Source organism: Gopherus evgoodei, chromosome 11, assembly GCF_007399415.2.
Source record: "Gopherus evgoodei ecotype Sinaloan lineage chromosome 11, rGopEvg1_v1.p, whole genome shotgun sequence".
NCBI lineage: Eukaryota > Metazoa > Chordata > Testudines > Testudinidae > Gopherus > Gopherus evgoodei.
This window is the reverse complement of record NC_044332.1, coordinates 10,254,433-10,270,260: the sequence shown is the minus strand read 5'-3', so window position 1 is coordinate 10,270,260 and position 15,828 is coordinate 10,254,433. Positions and strand designations below refer to the sequence as shown.

Here is a 15,828-nt window from a genome sequence, read left to right as displayed (position 1 = left end):
CCCGCCCCCAGCCAGGGCCAGATATTGCAGCAGGGGCTTTAGGGGCTGCAGCCCAGGGTCCCGGGCTAAGGGGGCCCACAAAACGGCCTGGACTTTTAGCAGCCGCCCAGAGATCGTTTTGTGGGGCCTCCCTTAGCCCAGGGCCCTGGTCTGCAGCCCCCAGAGCCCCTGTGTTAATCTGCCCCTGCCTGCTGGTAAAAAAGGGAAAAGCAAAGCAGGGCTGGGCTGGGAGATGGTGCCCAAAGCCCTCATCCTGGGCGAGATGGTGATGGCAAAAGCGTGTGCTGGAGGGAGACGTGCAGTTTGGCGAGCGCAGGCAAAAGCCTACAGCACCCAGTATTCCCAGGAGGTCTCCCAGCCAAGTACTAACCGGGCCCGACCCTGCTTAGCTTCCGAGATCAGACGTGTTCAGGGTGGTCTGGCCGTAGACACTGCCACTGGCTGCTTCGCTGCCTTTAAGCCAGTCTCCAGCCTGCACCTGCCTGCGTCACACCAGCTACGCATTTCCCTCCCTCCCATACCCGCACACCTCCCTCCCCCCACCACCGCCCCACAGCCTGCACCACACCAGCCATGCATCTCCCCCCACCACAGCCTGCGGCCCCCCCCCCCCCCATGCTCAACAGCCTCCCGGCGAGTATTCCGTATTCAAGTGCTCTGCACTGAGCATGCGCAGTTCATCTGCTGAAGCCGCTGCCCTGCCCTTACCCCCATGGGGCTCTGGGGCGGATGTTGGCGGGGGGAGGGGGGTCCGGCAGCTGGAGGCAGGATGAGGCGCGGGGCTGAAGGGGCTCAGGGCTGGGGGGAGCAGGAGTTAAGCCCAGGAGGGAGGCGCTGGCAGAGGGGGTCGGGGGCAAATCCCGGCACAGGGGGCAGCGGTTCCCGCGTGGGGGAAGAAGGGGGGGCAGCTTCCTCCAGGGCATCACCCCTCGGGGACCGCTGCCAGCAGCACGGTCCTAGGCGGGGCCGTTCAGTGCGCTACAGCGGCTCCCGCAACTCCACAGCCCCCCGCTGCGCAGCCTCCTCCCTCCCAGCCCCCGCCCCGCAACTCCACAGCCCCCCCCCACTGCGCAGCCTCCTCCCTCCCAGCCCCCGCCCCGCAGCTCCACAGCCCCCCCCGCTGCGCAGCCTCCTCCCTCCCAGCCCCCGCCCCGCAACTCCACAGCCCCCCCCCCGCTGCGCAGCCTCCTCCCTCCCAGCCCCGCCCCGCAGCTCCAGTCCCCTCCATCCCGGCCCCCCCCTTCTCCGCGCCCGGCGGGGCCGGGGCGGAACTGCCGGGCTCGTGGGCCGGGCCCAGGCCGCTGCTGCCTCCCCGCGAGAGCCGGACACGGACCGCCCCAGCCCCGCCCCGGAGCCGGCCGGTGAGTGAGGGGCGGGGGCAGCAGGAGCAATGGGGGGGAGGTTCCCGGCCCCCAGCCCCGCCCAGCCTCATTGCCTGCAGCCCCCGGAGCGTGCGGGGGGGGGGGGGGAACAGCCAGGTCCTGCCTCTGCCGGTCCCGCCCGGGGGACAGTGGGGGCCCCAGGGCGTCTGCTTTGGTCCTGCTCCGCCGTCAGCTCCTGGCAGCCGCTGCACAGGCTCAGGGGCCCTTCCCGGTGCAGATACCGGGGGCTCCCCCCGGCAGCCCTGGGCTCACGTGGGGGCTGTCCCGGCCGGTTAGCCCCGTGCTTGGAGAGCGGCCGGGCAGAGGGGGAGAAATAACCGCGTACATATTAACCAGCGATCCGCTCTTCGAGCAGCCCCGTCTCTTGGGCTGCACAGTCCCTAGAGGATCCCAGGGACCCCTGTGCTCTCCGGGGTCCGGTAAACAGTGCGCCCTCCCAGCCGGCCTGCTTCCCATTCAGTAACAGCTCCAGCCCTGCAGCTATTTACACACCCGCTGTCTGTGAGCATGAGTGGCCCCCTTCCCTCGGTGCATGTGAGGGTGAGGGTTTAACATTGCCATCCTTGCTGGCAGGGGCCATGTCTGTGCTGTATGTATTACAGGCCCATGTCCTTAAATATTGGAGCCTATATAGGGTGTCCCCGATTTTATAGGGACAGTGCCCATATTTGGGGCTTTTTCTTAGATGGGTGCCTATTACTCCCACCCCCATCCTGATTTTTCACACTTTCTGTCTGGTCACCCTAAGCATATAGCTCATTTTCTCAATCCATCCTCAGAAAGCTGAATAAATGCTCTAATTGCCAGCAGTGCTGGGCACCCTGACGGGAACCCTAATGTGTCAGGCTCAGCACATTTCAGGCTCAGGCCACTTATTGAGAGAACTGAGCGTGGCTGTAAGAACCTACCATTAGATTGCTGGTTTTGAAAACTTGGCACAAGCCTTTCACCAGTATGGCAGAGTCTAGAAGGTCTGTCTGTCAGGGACAAGTCCAGCGCAAACGGGGGTATAAAACAGACTAAAAGCCCTTCTGAAATGTCCTTAATTGCTGTCTCATCCTGCCAGGCTGCAAAATAACATCCGGATTGTGCCACGGATCCACCCACCCTTCCAAGGGACAAGGAAGAAAAATGGCTTCAGTGGAGCCGGTGAGCTTCGAGGAAGTGGCTGTGTATTTCTCCAAGGAGGAATGGGCCCTGCTGGACCCAGGTCAGAGAGCCCTCTACAGGGACATCATGCAGGAGAGCTATGAGACTGTGACCTGTCTGGGTAAGGATTCCTGTCCCCTCAGGTATTAGAAGTTGGGTGGTCTTTCAAGCAAAGGTGTCAGCTTCTGTGCAGTTTTCTTAACTAGCCCCCCAGATTTCAGGGGGATCAGATCCAATAATTCACAGACTTTGTGTGCAAGGACTGTCTCCTCCACATCCCCTCCCGTGTCACAGGCAATTCAGGGATATAAAAACCACGGCTGGTTCCACCATTCTGTGGGTCTTCCAGCCCCTCAGCCATTGGACCAATGTCTTCTGACTCAGCTCTGCCTATGTCCTCACTGGCCAGATTTTCAAATGTGCTTCATCTCCATTTGCACATCTTCTGTCTCTGCCAACTGTGTTAGTGGGAGGCCCCAGATGTTCTCAGCTCTCTTTCACCAGCCCAGATGGGCATGGACCATAGTCACAGGATCCAGTTACCATTAGTGTCTCCAGGAACACCTCTTGTGCCCATGTGCTGAATTTTTGGAAGGAAGTTGTTGTTCCTGGTGTCCTTTCCTGGCCGTGACTGGTCTCTGCGAAAGGGTTTCTCGCAGGGAGAGTGGCTCGGTTCCCATGCTGAGTGACGGTTCATGAAGTAGCCTGCTGAGACAACAAAGGCCTTATGTGCAACTGGAGAACTTTTCTCTGTCTGCCTGTAACACAATAGTTATCGAATGCTGCATCTAATCTGTTCCAAAATTCCAGGCAACGTTCTCGGCAGCCATGGCCAGAATTCTATCCAACGTGGGGGGAAATGAAAAAACAGAAGGGGAAGAAAGGGGGATCAGATGCAGCCCTTGCCATCTGTTCAGCACAGCCACAGTTTCAGGCACCTCTTCAATTATCTGTAGCTCATCTCATCCCGGCCTATCCTCCCAGGAGAGTTTGAGAGTGGAAACGCTTCAACAGGAGAGACTGAAGGAGACCTGAATCAGATTATCCCATAGACAGAGCGGCAGGTTTCCCACAGCCCAGGGGAATATCCTTACCACTCGGCTAAAAGTTGGGAGGGAGTTCTCCCTCCGCCTGTTGTAGGGAAGTTTGTCTATAGGGATGCAGTCCGGTAGGCGAGCTCTGGGGACGCTTGCCAGATTGACACTTCCCTATCTGCAGTGGTGCTGGAACACTTTCTCGAGTGGGGGTGCTGTGCCCCCCCTTGCCACATCCGCACTCCCTTGCCCCTCTAAAGCTGGGGCTGGGATCAGGGCTGTGGAGCTGGGCGGGGCAGACACGGATAGGGGTAAGGGAGCCAAGGCTGGGGCCAGAGCTGGAGGCAGGTACAGAGCTGGGACCCCAAGGCGCGGGGCCAGGATTGGATCCCTGCGTAAAGCCTGAGGATGCTGTCCTACCCCCCCCGTCCCTAGTTCCTGTGCCTGTGCCTGCGTGGACACCTGGTGAGGGATTGCACTGTGTGTGCTCAGAGGCACCTTGTCATGGTATAATTCCCCACTCTGAACCTTAGCGTCCAAAAGATGGGGTACCAGCATGAATTCCTCTAAGCTCAATTACCAGCTTAGAACCTGTAGCGCTGCCACCAACCAGGAATTCCAGTGCCTGGTACACTCTGGTCCCCCCAAAACCTTGCTCGGAGACCCCCAAGACCCAGTCCCTCTGGATCTTAACACAAGGAAAGTAAACCCTTTCCCTCACCGTTGCATCTCCCAGGCGTCCCCTCCCTGGGTTACCCTGGAAGATCACTGTGATTCAAACTCCTTGAATCTTTAAACAGAGAGGAAAATCCACCTTCCCCCCTCCTTCTCTCTCCCCCTCCAGACTCTCCCTGAGAGAGAAAGTAATCCTAACACAGAGAGAAATTAGCCTCTCTCTCGCCCTTCCCTCCTTTCTCCCCACCAATTCCCTGGTGGCTCCAGACCCAGTCCCCTGGGGTCTCACCAGAATAAAAAAAAATCAGGTTTTTAAACAAAAAAAAAACTTGTAATAAAAGAAAGAAAAAAACAGTAAAAATTATCTTTGTAAATTTAAGATGGAATATGTTACAGGGTCTGCCAGCTATAGACACTGGGAATACCCTCCCAGCCTAAGTATACAAGTACAAATTAAAATCCTTTCAGCAAAATACAAATTTGAACTCCTTCCAGCCAAATACACATTTGCAAATAAAGAAAACAAACATAAGCCTAACTCGCTTTATCTACCTAGTACTTACAGTCTCTTATATGTCCAGAATAGTATCAGAGAGATTGGAGAGAAACCTGGTTGCACTTCTGGTCTCTCTGAGCCCCCAGAGTGAACAACCACCAAACACTAACAGCACACACACAAACTTCCCTCCCTCAAGATTTGAAAGTATCCTGTCCCCTGACTGGTCCTCTGGTCAGGTGACAGCCAGGCTCACTGTTCTTGTTAACCCTTTCCAGGGAAAAGAGATATGAAGCACTTTTGTTCTATTAACTCTTACTTATCTGTTTGACACACCTAGAGAATGTTTACTCCAAAAATGTAGGTGCCGCATTAGTTTAGGGGCCTCCGGGGTTCAGCAGCTGCTGAGCAGGGATTTGGTTGATCTCAGTGGGGCCCGATTATAGGATTTGGGCACCTAAGTCCTTTTGTGAATCTAGCCCTGGGTCTCAGATTCTCTGTTCCCCATCTGTAAAATGGGTAGAATGGCCTCTCCCTATCTCACAAGGGATGGGTAAGGATAAATACATTAAAGACTGTGAGCTGCTCAGACACTGTGGTAATGGCGGATGCCATATAAGAACCAGTGGCCACAGAACAGGGCCCTTATTTCAGTTGGAGACTCCAAGTGCTGGTGTAATGAATAGTCTCTTTCCCTCCTGCAGCAGCAGCTGGGGCAAAGGGTTACAAGAATTCCTTGCACCAAAGTCTCCATCTCTGCTGGGGCTCCCCATCATCAATGCACCAGTTTGCCCCATCCCTGCCTGCTTTCTTGCAGGTACCCCAGGACCTGGCGAGGGGCTCTGCAGTGCCAGATGTTGATAGCAGCAGTCAGGAAGCGAGCGTCATGCTTGGCGAATCTTCCTGTTCCTTGACCTCTTGACATGGTAGAGTATTCATTCAGTGCGTGCTGGGATTTGGGGCTGTTCATTCATTTCCAGCAGGTAACTTCACAGATTAGCAGGACTTTATGTCTGCGTTTGAGTCTAGCTGGGAAGGAGCACGTTACCCCAGCTCGCTGGTTCTGTGTTGCATAGTATAGCTCGAATGGATGCAGAGGGGCAGTTCTGGTGTTTCTGAGCTCCATGTCCAGTCCAGGGTGGGGCTGGCTGCATGTGTGGGACTGGAGGCGTCCTGTGAGAATAGGAGGTGGAAAATCTAATGGAAGGTTTTTTTGCTGCTGTGTCTGAGGAATTACTTGTGTGGCTGTCCAAGTCCTGGTTCATCACCATGTCAGACAGCATCTCTGTCCATGGCTCTGGGACCCTTCGGGGAAGCAGTGACTCTGAAAAGGACCAAAAGCTTGTGGTGGAAACATATCAGCTTCTAGTGCAATGCTGTAGCAAAGACGGCTAGTAATGATTCTGGGATAGATTAGCAGGGGAATAGGAAATAGCAGTAACGAGGCAATTTTACCTCTTTAAATGGGATTGGTTAGACCACTGATGGATGTTGTGTCTAGTTCTGGTATTCACACTGAAAAAAGGATGGTGTCAATTTAGTGCAGGTTTCGAAAAGAGCTACAAGAATGATTTGTCGACTAGAAAACCTGCTTTAGAGATTCATAGTTACAAGGGCTGAATGAACCAATGCAATCATCTACTCTGACCTCCTGTGTAACACAGGCCATAGGCTCTCCCCTGAATTACCCTGTTTAAAATAGAGCACATCTTTTAGCAACCCCCTCCCAAATCTTGATTTAAAAATTCCCAGTGATAGAGAATCCGCCATAACCCTTGGTGAGTCTTTCCCAAGGGTCAGTTGCCCTCACTTTTCTTTGCGACTTATGTCAAGTCTAAATTTGTGTGCTTTGATTTCCAGCCACTAGAGCTTGTTATACCTTTTTCTGCTAGACTAGGAGCCCATTGCAGGTACATTTCTGTTCCCCGTGTAGGCATTCATAGATTGCGGTCAAGTCTCCCCATCAGCTTTTCTTTGATCAACAGGAGAGATTTTGCTCCCAGAGGCTTTAATTATAAGGCCTGTTTTCAATCCTTTTGTCACACTCATGGTTCTTCTCTGAACCCCCCTGAATTTTTCAGCAGCCTTATTTAATTGCTGACAACAGAAATAGACATTGAATTCCAGCAGTGGTTATATGATTGTAAAACACAGAGGTAATAAAACCTCTCTGCTGATACTCGAGAGTCCCCTGTTTATGCCTCCAAGGTGTGCAACGGCTACTTTGGCTTCAGCGTCAGCTCATGTTCAGCTGATTATCCACCGTAACCCCAACACTGTGTTTCAGAGATATTGCTTCCAAAGATAGTCTCCCATCCTGTAAGGATGGCCTGCATTCTTTGTTCTTAGATGTATAATTTTACATTTAGCCATATTGAAACGCAGTGTTTTCTTGCACCCATCTCACCGGGCGATCCAGAGGGCTGTGTCAGTGACCTGTCCACTTCTTTAATTACCATTCCCCCAGTCTTTGTGTTATCTGGGAACTTATCCGTGATGATTTTAAACTTTCTTTCACAGCATTGATAAAAACGTTAAATAGCTTAGGACCAAGACGGGACCCCACTTGAAACAAACATGCTTGACAATGATTCCATTTACAGCTATGTTTTGGGATTTATCAGTTAGCCAGTTTTTATTTTTCTAAGCTAGGGGCAAGCAAACAATATGTGTTTTAATATGGCTAAATATAAATGAAAACATCTAGGAACAAAGAATGTCGGCCATAGTTTCACAAGGGCGGGGGCTCTGTCCTGGGAAGCAGTGACTCTGAAAAAGAAAGAGGAGGAGTTGTGAATAATCAGCTGAAATTGAGCTCCAGTATGATTTTTGTGTCCAATTGCTAATGCAAATCTTGGATGCATAAACAGGGGACTCTCAAGTAGGAGCAGAGAGGGTTATTTTACCTCTGTTTTTGGTGCTGGTGGAATACTGTGTCCTGTTCTGGTGCCCATAATTCAAGAAGGAAGCTGATAAGTGGGAGAGGAGTCAGAGAAAAGCCACAGGAATTAGTAAAGGATTAGAAAACCAGCCTTATAGTGAATGACTCCAGGAGCACAATCTATTTAGCTTAACAAAGAGAAGGTTAAGGGGGGACAATCACAGTCTAATAAAAACCTACATGGGGAACAAATATTTAGCAATGGGCTCTTCAGTCTAGCAGAGAAAGGAATAACAAGAAGCAAAGGGCTTAAACTGCAACAAGGAAGATTTAGGTTGGACATTAGGAAAAACTTCCTATCTGTCAGGGTGGTTAGGCACTGAAACAAATTGCCCAGGGAGGTTGTGGAATCTCCATCATTGGAGGTTTTTAAGAGCAGGTTAGACAAGGGATGGTCTAGAATCTAGACTGTAGATAATACTTAGTCCTGCCATGAGTGCAGGGGACTGGACTAGATGACCTCTCGAGGTCCCCCCAGGTCCTACGGTTCTATTATTTCAATGCCTGGAAGTTGAAACTGGAAAGATTTAGACTGGAAATAAGGAATACATTTTTAATAGTGTGTAATTAACCTTTGGAACAATTTACCAAGGCTTGGGGTGGGTTCTCCATCACTGACGGTTTTAAAATCAAGATTGGATGTTTTTCTCAAAGATCTCTTCTAGGAATTGTTTGGGGGAAGTTCTAATGGCTTGTGTTACACAGGTGCTCAGACCAGGTGATCACAATGGTCCCTTGTGGCCTTGGACTTTCACTCTTTTCTGTTTTGTAATGTCTGTGTAGCATGTCATGGTATGAACCCCCACTCTGAACCTTAGCATCCAAAAGATGAGGTACCAGCATGAACCCCCCTAAGCTTAATTACTCGCTTAGAAATGATAGAGCTGCCACTATCCAAAAATATAGTGTTTTGGGGCACTTTCTGGCCCCCAAACCCTTCCCTGGGGACCCCAAGACTCAAAACCCCTTGGGTCTCACAACAAAGGGAAATAAACCATTCCCCACTCCTTTCTTCCTCCCAGATTCTCCCCTCCCTGGGTAACGCTGGGAGATCCCTGTGATTCAACTCCTTGAATCTTAAAACAGAGAGGAAATTCACCTTCCCCCCCTTCTCTCCCCCTCCCAGACTCTCCCTGAGAGAGAGACAGTAATCTTAACACAGAGAGAAATCAGGCTTTTCCTCCTCGCTTCTCTCCTTCCTCCCACCAATTCCCTGGTGAGTGCAGACTCCCTCCCCTTGGGTCTTACATAAGATAACCCCAAAATCAATCAGCGTCTTAAAAGAAAAGCTTTTAATTAAAGAAAGAAAAAAGTAAAAATTATCTCTGTAAAGTCAAGATAGAAAATGTTACAGGGTCTTTCAGCTTATAGACACTGGAATTACCCTCCCAGCCTAAATATACAAGTACAGCAACAGAGTTAAAATCCTTCCAGCAAAATACACATTTGCAAATAAAGAAAATAATCAAAAGACTAAAACCGCCTTTCTAACTGGTACTTACTAAATTGAACAGAAGAGGCTTTTTCAGAAAGATTGTAGAAATCTGCTTACATGTCTGGCCCCTCTCAGAACCCAGACAGAACAACAGACAAAAAAAACAGTACAAAACAAAGACTTCCCTCCACCGAGATTTCAAAGTATCTTGTCTCCTGATTAGTCCTTTGGTCAGGTGTTTCAGGTTCACTGCCTGTAACCCTTTACAGGTAAAAGAGACATTAACCCTTAACTATCTGTTTATGACGTAGCACCTTTTGCACTATTTGCCTCATAATAACTCCAAAACAGAGGACATTAATGAAACCGTGATCCGGAAATATGGGACGTACTTTTACCTTTTCTTTTCTCTGTGTGATGGGTTATAGCCTCCCATAATGATAATCTTTGCAACATTGAAGGAGTCGGGCATGTTTAGTCTAGAGAAGAGAAGGCTCCGGGGGCACATGATAACAGTCTTCAACTATTTAGCAGGCTGTTGTGAAGGAGATGATAATCCATTGCTTTTCATGTCCACCAAAGGCAGGACAGGAAGGAATCAACGTAGTCTGCTGCAAGGGAGATTTCAGTTAGATACCAGGAAAAACTATCTAGACTCTAAGAATAGTTCAGCACTGGGAAAGCCTAGCAGCGAAGTTGTGGAATCCTCGTCATTGGAGGATTGTAAGAAGAGGCTGGAAAAACTCCTGGCAGGGATGGTTTAAATTAACTTAATTTTGCCCAGGGGGAAGGGCTTGTTGATCTCTAAGGGTAGACTGCACTAAGCCAGGCCTCTGACTCATGGTTGAGCTCAAAGCCCCCTACCCTGCACACACACCTCACTCTGACGTGAGTCAGCAAGCTCTCAGGACCCACAGCCTGGGACCCTGCTACGGAGGTGGGGCAAAGCCCTGTCATTTTGCAGCATGGGTGCAGCTCAAGGTGTAGATCCAAGTGAGAAGGCTTCAGAGTGCAGTACGGACGTGTTAGCATGGCATCGAGACCCACGTCCGGTACTTGTAAGCCAGGTTTACAGGTGCTGCAGCCCTGTGTTTACAATGCAGCAGTGTAGACATATCCTGGAAGTCCCTTCCAACCCTGCATTTCTATGATTGTGTCCCTTACACCTAAGCTACTACAAGATGAGGTTTCGAATTCCCCCATGTTGGGTGCCACACACTTTGATGTAGGGCATTTTACTCTCCAACCTTTAGAAATCCCGAGGATGGTTTATAGTGCAAGGCTTAATAAGATCGCTCTGTTCACGTAAACAAAGAGACGGTAGAGTGGTGACTTGATAACCGCCTAAAATTACCTACAAGGGGAAGAGAAGAGGGCTTTTCAATCTAGCAAACGTGGTTTGGAAGCATAATGTAGTACAATCGTATTTCATGGGCAAGTTCGTGATAGAAAGGTAAGGGACATGTCATTTGGTTCATAAAAATCTACAGAACTGTAATTTCCATGGTGTTGCTCTCTGCAGCTTGGAAGGGGGAACTGACTGTCCCTCATGTCTCCCACTTTCAGGTTCCTCCAGTTAGTGGAAATCTTGATAATACAGTGTCATAGGGAAAGAGTTGAGTTGGGTATCATTCAAAAGCCTTTTTTCCCATGGACACAATGGTACCAAACATGACAAACCTAGAACAATCGTGTAGTTACCTAATAGAGAAAATGTTTAAAAATCAACTTTTTTAAATTATACTTTAACACAGGGAGGCATTACTTACATAGAAAAAACACTGATCACTGGTAATCCTAGGGACGTTAGCCTTGACATATGGGACTGAAAACCCTGGTTCATCAAAGTCAACACCATTGTCATTTCCATCTAGGCTACCACTTCTAAACATGTGGTCACGCTGATCCCTGTCTGCACTGCAGTCGTACGTCTCTGTGCAAGGCAGGCTACTGGCCAAACATCTGCAGGGCTATGAGCATCTGGTCTTTGCACGTGAGCATTCAGTTAGCTGTAGGGTTGATTCAGGAACATGCTGTATTTCACTGGAGTGATCAGACCGTCCTCCAAGACCCACCTGTGCCTGTTAGGGGAGGGGAGTTTTTGATGTGCTTGATGTAGGAATAGCTGGTTGATTTTCTCTGGTCTGTGTGATGCAGGAGGTCAGGCTAAACAACCATAATGGTCCTTTGGGCCTTCGCATGTCTGATTCTACGTCTTCAGGTCTGTAGTTACCCAGATACTCAATTAGTTTTTCCCTTGGGCTCGGGTCCCAGTCACAACAAGCATCCCCCTTCAGTGAAGAGCCGAAGCGTGGACTTAACCCCCAGTAACGTCAGCGGGACTCAAGCTTTGTGCAGGGGGGCATCTTGAAGATCACTCAGATGGGATTGGTGAGATTTGTTGGGTAGGGGGCGTCTCCCTCCCACGTTGGAGCCTGGGGGAGTGGAAGTTGGAGAATAATTGTTCCTCCCGCAGAGTTTCCCTCTCTGGGTCTGTGGTTTGTGGAGCAGGCTGGAGAGTGAGGAGACCCAGCACCAGGCCTATAGTGTCTGCCCCTCCGTTGGGACAGAGTGGGTCTCCTGGGTGATGGAGAAGAGCCGATTGACCCTTCATCCCCTAGCTCTAGTCCATTGTGATCCCACGGAACTAGGCTCTTCCCTCTCTGTGCTGGAACAGGTGTTTAATGATCTTATTTCCAGGCCTTGGTTGGCATTTCCTCTGCTTATTTCTTCACCACTTGTACGGAGGAAGCACCCAGATGCCTCAGTAAAGGATCACAGCCCCGTTGAGCTGGGTGCTGCATGGAGAAATAGGGATAGTCCTCACTCCAAATTGCTCACACTCATAAGTAACAGCTTCCAGCTCTGACTTGTGTTTTGGAGGGCTATGAGGGAGGGGGATGGAGAAAGGAGTTCATTGGCAGTGACAAAGGCTTAGATGCAAACTAAGTACCTGGAGAGGGTAGCAGCTCTGCTCAGCTCCCCAGGGGAGTAAATCAGGGCAATTCCCTAGGCAGAGTGGGATCTTGTACCATTTATAGCCCAGTCTCTGTGGGGTGGAATTGGGAAGAAGTCAGCGCCTCTCTGGGTGGGCTGCTCAGACCCTGGGTCTGGAATATTAACAGCTCTGACCCTAATGGACAAGATCAACATTTGTCTTCTTGCCTCCCAGCAGGATTTCCAATTTCCAAACCTGATGTGATATCCCAGCTGGAACAAGAGGAGGAGCCGTGGGTCCCAGATCGTTTAGCGTTGTTTAGCGAAACTGGCCCTGCTTTTCTATTCTCATGGCAGGCTTCCTTAACGGGTTTTCTCCAAAGATGTCTGACCGGAGAAACACCTCCTCTCATCCACATAGGGAGGAGATGGGGAGGCAGAATCACTCTCTTCTTCTCCCTGCTCTGGGGAAGGTTTGGAGGGGATTTATCCCTGATTGATCTATGCATTTATTTATCTCCCCAACACTCACTCACTCACTCACTCATGCCCGTCACCCCAATCGGGGTATGGGCCACCAACCACAGATCTCCAGAGTCCTCTATCCTGGGCCATTCGCTCTAGCTGGTTCCAGGTATAGCCCATTTTTTTGCTATCAGCCTGAAGGTCGCATCGCCAGGTGTTTCTTGGACGGCCTCTTTTCCGCTTGCCTTGGGGTTTCCACCACAGTGCCTGTCTGGTGATGTTAGTTGGCTGCTTACGTAGTGTATGTCCTATCCAACCCCACCTTCTCCTTCTGATTTCTTCCTCTGCTGGGAGTTGACAGGTCCTCTCCAATAGGTGGATGTTACTGATGGTGTCTGGCCAGCGGATCGGAGAATCCTTCTGAGGCAGCTATTAATGAAGGTCTGGATCTTCCTGATGGTTATTTTGGTTGTCCTCCAGGTTTCAGCTCCATACAGTAGGACTGATTTCACATTGGAGTTGAATAGTCGAATTTTTATTGCCAAAGACAGCTCTCTGGAGCTCCAGATGTTCTTGAGCTGTAAGAAGGCTGCTCTTGCCTTACCAATCCTTACTTTGATGTCTGCTTCTGTGCAACCCTGCTGGTCGATGATGCTACCTAGGTAGGTGAAGGACTGCACTTCTTCCAGGGGGCTTCCATTCAGTGTGACTGGGTCATTGCTGGCGGAGTTAATCCTAAGGATCTTGGTCTTGTCCTTGTGAATATTGAGGCAACCTGTGATGACGTGGCTGCCACTACGTTGATCTTCTCTTGCATCTGCTCTTTACTGTGCGAAAGGAGCGCAAGGTCGTCAGCAAAGTCCAGGTCATCAAGCTGGGTCCACAACGTCCACTGGATTCCGTTCCTACGCTCGTAGGTGGATGTCTTCATAATCCAATTGATGACCAGGAGAAAGAGAAGTGGTGACAACAAGCATCCTTGCCTGACTCGTTTGCACCTGGAAACTGTTAGTAAGCTGCCCTCCATGGATCACTCTACAGTGTATACCGTCATATGAGTTCTTGATCAGGTTGACCACCTTTGCTGGGATGCCGTAGTGCCGACGGAGCTTCCAGAGGGTCTCTCAATCCACGCTATCGAGGATACAACGAGGAGTTCCACTCCATAGACTGCTCGACTATGATGCGAAGCGTTGCTATCTGGTCCGTGCATGATCTATTCTGCCGGAAACCTGCCTGTTCATCTCGTAGCTGTGGATCGATGGCATCCTTCATTCTCTCTAAGAGGACTTGGTTGAAGACCTTCCCTGGCACCGACAGGAGTGTGATTCCTCTATAATTGGCACAGTTGCTAAGATCTCCTTTCTTGGGGATTTTGATGAGGTATCCCTCTTTCCAGTCTACCGGAATCACTTCTTCTTCCCATATCTTCTCAAAGAGGGGGTACAGCATTTCCACTGAAGCATCCAGGTCTGCTTTCAGGGCCTCTGCTGGGGTGTCATCAGGTCCAGCTGCCTTCCTATTCTTCATCATGGTGATGGCTTTTCTGATCTCATCTCTGGTTGGTTTATCGCAATTAATTGGGAGGTCCTCGTTGGCTGGGTTGATATCTGGTGGATTTGGTGGTGCTGGTCTGTTCAGGAGTTCCTCAAAGTGCTCCGCCCATCTGTTCATCTGTTGTTCTATTCCTGTTATAGACTTTTCCTGCTTGTCTTTAATGGGACGTTCTGGCTTGCTGAATTTTCCAGACAGTCGCTTGGTAGTATCATACAGCTGTTTCATATTACCGCTGTATGCTGCCTGCTCCGCTTCTGCTGCCAGTTCATCCACATACTCTCTCTTGTCCTTCCTGATATTCCTTTTCACTGCTCTGTGGGCTTCAGCATACTCTTTTTGAGCTTTGGCCTTTGCTGCTCTAGTCCTGCTGTTATTGACTGCTGCCTTTTTCTTCTTTCTGTTTTCTATCTTGATCAAGGTCTCTGCTGTGATCCACTCTTTCTGCTGGTGTTTCTTAATTCCAAGCACTTCCTGGCATACTGACCTAAGTGTGTCTCTCACTTTCTGCCATCTGTTTAGTACACTGTCTTCCTCTTCCTCAGACTGATCCTGTAATACTGAAAACTTATTCTTCAGCATCAGTCCAAAATCTTCCTTGGTCTTATGGTCCTTCAGAAGGCTGACTATGTACTTCACTCTTCTGTCTGACGTATCCATCCAGTTCTTTTTCAGCTTCAGCTTCAATCTGGCCACCACTAAGTGATGGTCGGACGCCGCGTCTGCTCCTCTTCTAACTCTAACGTCCTGCAAGGATCTTCTGAACTTCTTGCTAATGCAGACATGATCGATCTGATTTTCTGTCATGCCTGCTGGTGATACCTAGGTACTCCTATGGATCCGCTTGTGAGGAAAGATGCTACCTCCTATGACCAGGTTGTTAAGTGCACACAGATCCACAAATCTCTCTCCATTCTCACTCATCTCTCCCAGAGCGTAGGTCCCCATGACTTGTTCGTATCCTGTGTTGTCAGGTCCAATTTTGGCATTAAAGTCTCCCATAAGGATGGTGATGTCTTTGTCTGGGAGAATCTCTAATATTTTCTGGAGTCTGTTGTAAAAATAATCTTTGTCCTCCTCTTCGCTGTCATTAATTGGAGCATAGCACTGAACAACATTCATCTCAATCCTCTTCATTTTAGTTCTGAAGGATGCTGTGATGATTATGGGACCATGTGCCTCCCAACCAATCAGTGCTCTCTGTGCCTGCTTGGACAACATGAAGCCTACTCCCTGTGTGTGGGGTGCGTCGCTCTCTTCATGTCCTGAATACAGCAACAGCTCTCCTTTCAACAGTCGTCTCTGCCCCGCTTGCGTCCATCTTGTCTCACTAATGCCTAATAGGGTCAGGTTGTTGCTCCTCATCTCTGCTGCAACCTGCGCCGTCTTTCCTGACTCGTACATGGTCCTCACGTTCCATGTGCCTATGGTAATCCTCCTGGTTGCAAGAAGGGTAATCAGCTTAGTGGCTTCCTCACGGCTTTTACCACCCAGCGTCATGCATCTTCCAGTTGAAGACCCTTCTTTTTTCCAGGGTAAAAGTCTCTGTTGTCTCTATTGTTGGCGTTTCTGTAGCAGGTTGATTTTTTACGAGGTGGAGTTGCTAGCCCCACGCCCAACCCTCCTTTATCCTGACTTGGGACAGGCAGATGGCCCCAAAGGACCTCTCTGGTGGAGTTATCTCCCCAGCAGTTATTCTGGTTTCTTCTGCCTTGTCTCACCCTGTCAAACCTTAGTCCCAGATTTGGACCTTAGCGTCC

At 50.0% G+C, this 15,828-nt stretch overlaps 2 pseudogenes; one reads left to right on the top strand and one right to left on the bottom strand.

The window, feature by feature from the left end:
* Nucleotides 1-321: 321 nt before the first annotated feature.
* Nucleotides 322-430, bottom strand: LOC115660094 (annotated as a pseudogene).
* An 858-nt stretch (nucleotides 431-1,288) lies between these two features.
* The window catches only part of LOC115659459, a 19,461-nt pseudogene continuing 4,921 nt past the window's right edge, over nucleotides 1,289-15,828 (top strand).